We start from the raw sequence: 2,500 nt of genomic DNA on the forward strand, positions 1-2,500 counted from the left end.
TCGTGCCCGAGCGGGCGGCCCAAACCACGGCTCTCCTCCCGGGCGCAGCTGCCGCCGGGCGCCGGGTTACTGAGGGAAACCCCGGGCCCCGGGAGGAGGACGAGGTCGTGGCGGCGGGTGTCGGGCGCACCCCGCGGGCGGACGCTCCGCCGAGGGGCGCCGGAGCCGGCTGGCGGGTGCCGGGTTTCCCCTCCGCGTCCCGTCTCGCTGCTGCCGCCGAGGCTGCCGCCGTCGCCGCGAGGCGGCGGCGGCCCGGCGGCGGGCGGCGGCGGGGGAGGCACCCCCGCGGGGATTTCAGGTCGTTTCCCTCACCCCAGGGCCAGGTACCTAGCGTCCGCGCTCCTCCTGCCCCCCCTCGGTGACCCACCCGTGTGGTCCCGTGTGCCAGCTCGCTCCTCCCGGGCGCCGCGCCGTGAGCGCCGCACCGGCCGTGCCCTCCCGCCCTTTCCGCTTTCCCTTTCTCTCCCCCCCCCCCACCGCTCCAGCCGCCCCGCGCCGTGCCGCGGGGACCGTGCTGCGAGCGGGCCGGGCGGGGGGGGGGGGCGGGGTGGCGGGAGGAGCGGAGGGCCTCCGGCCACCGCGGCCGCCGGTAGCCGCCCCGGGTAGGGATGGCCATGGGCCCCGGGCTCCGGGCCCGAGGGTTCTCGGCGGGAGAGCCGGGCGGGGGTTTAAAGACTCGGGCGGCCCGATGCGACCCGGGGGGCAGCCGGGTGTGCTGCCGGAGGGCCGGGGGGCCGGCGCGCGCGGGCGCCGTGCCCCCCCATGCCAGCCGGCGCGCCCCGCGCTCGCCCTGCGGGCAGCCGGGACGGAGAGGGGTACCCTGCCCCCTCTCTCCGCGGTCTGGTCTCGGCGGAGGGACGCCGCGCGGTCGGCTGGCGCCGGCCTGCCTCGAACGCGTGACCCCGGCGCGAGCGCGTGCTCTCGCCGGGACGGTGAGCCCCCACCCACCGCGGGTGGTGCGGACGCCGCGCCTCGGCGCGATCCGCTCTCCTCCCTGGCCGGGGCTCTCGGTCTGCCGCCGTGGCCGCTGGCGGCGGCGCCCTACCCGCCGGCACTCCGCCATCCGGCGCGCCTGCCTCGCTCTGCCCAACCCGGCTTCGCCGGGCGGCGGGCGGGCGGCAGGCGGGCGGCGGGGGCGGCCCCCCCCGTTCTCCGCGTGGAGACGGGGAGAGCGGGCGCCGTCCCCGTCCGTCCCGCCTTGCCCGCCCGCCCGCCGCCGGGCGTCTGTCCGCGGAAGGGACGGGAGAGCGCGTGGTGTCGTCCGGGAGGCTGTGTGTGCGCGCGCGCGGGCGTGGGCGCCGCCTCGGGGCCACGGCGGAGCCGGAGGCCGGCGAGGCGAGCGAGGAGCTGGGGAGCGCGGGGCCGGTGGGCCGCGGGCGCGCGGGCAGCGGCCGGTGCCGCTGCCGGTGGCGGCCGGGCTCCGACGCTGGGGGTCCGCGGGGAGCCGCCCCCTCCCCCAGCGTCCCCGAGGCAGGCGGCGCGGCCGGCGCGCTGCTCCCCGCCGGGCCGGGCCGAGCCTGGGCGCCTGGGCCGGACTCGAAGCGAGCAAAGGGTTGTCCCAGGTCGGGAGCGAGGGCTCCCCGCCCTTCTCGTTTGGGTTTTCCTTTTCCCTTTTTCCCCCCCCACTCTGTGCTCGTACGGTCAGCGGGGCGAGCCCCTCTCTCTGGCTCTCGGCCGTCCCTCGCTCAGCAGCCGGCGTCGGCGTGAGGAGGGAGGCGGAGCGGAGGGGGGGCCCTCAGGGGCTGCCGAAGGCTGCCCGGTCCCCCCGCGCGCGCGGCGGGGACCGAAACCGAGACAACTCTTAGCGGTGGATCACTCGGCTCGTGCGTCGATGAAGAACGCAGCTAGCTGCGAGAATTAATGTGAATTGCAGGACACATTGATCATCGACACTTCGAACGCACTTGCGGCCCCGGGTTCCTCCCGGGGCTACGCCTGTCTGAGCGTCGCTTGGCGGTCAATCGTCACCCCCGCTGTCGCGTTGGCGCAGCGGTGCCGCCCCTCGGGGGGGGCGCGTGGGGGGGCGGGGGAGGCGCGGCGGCGCCGGCGGCGGCGGTGCGCGGCGGCCTCGGCGGCGGAGAGTCGGCGGCGGAGCCGGGACCCCGGTGCGTGCACCGGCGGCCCCGGTCTTCCTGCCCGCCGGGCTCCGGCGCCGGGCCGCCCGCAGCGGCCGCGGCCGGCGTGCCTTGCCGCGCCTGTGCCCGCCCTCCTCGCCCTCCGAGCGCGGTGGCCACCGCTGCGCGGCGCGCGCCGTGCGGGGTGGCGCGGCTGGGGCGCCTCGCAGGCCCGTGCCCCGGGGAGAGGGTGCCTCCTCTTCCCCGCGCGGCCGGGCCTTCGTCCCCCTAAGTGCAGACTCGGGGAAACCCCCCGCTCCCGGAGCGCCCGCTTCGCGGAGTTCGTCCCGCTGGGGCCCCCCCCCCAGGTCGGGTGGGTTGCGGTGGCCCGGCGCGCCTCGTCGCCGCCGCCCGCCACCACCGCCAGTCTGGCCGCCGTCTGGGCT

At 79.4% G+C, this 2,500-nt stretch overlaps 1 non-coding gene across 1 annotated transcript; it reads left to right on the plus strand.

Annotated features, from left to right (window-relative positions):
• The first annotated feature begins 1,796 nt into the window (after nt 1-1,796).
• Nucleotides 1,797-1,949, plus strand: LOC136995697 (5.8S ribosomal RNA). The gene has a single exon (XR_010887241.1). It is a non-coding gene; the product is annotated as a 5.8S ribosomal RNA (ribosomal RNA).
• Nucleotides 1,950-2,500: the final 551 nt, after the last annotated feature.

Source organism: Apteryx mantelli, unplaced genomic scaffold (assembly GCF_036417845.1).
Source record: "Apteryx mantelli isolate bAptMan1 unplaced genomic scaffold, bAptMan1.hap1 HAP1_SCAFFOLD_142, whole genome shotgun sequence".
In the NCBI taxonomy this organism is placed as follows: Eukaryota; Metazoa; Chordata; class Aves; order Apterygiformes; family Apterygidae; genus Apteryx; species Apteryx mantelli.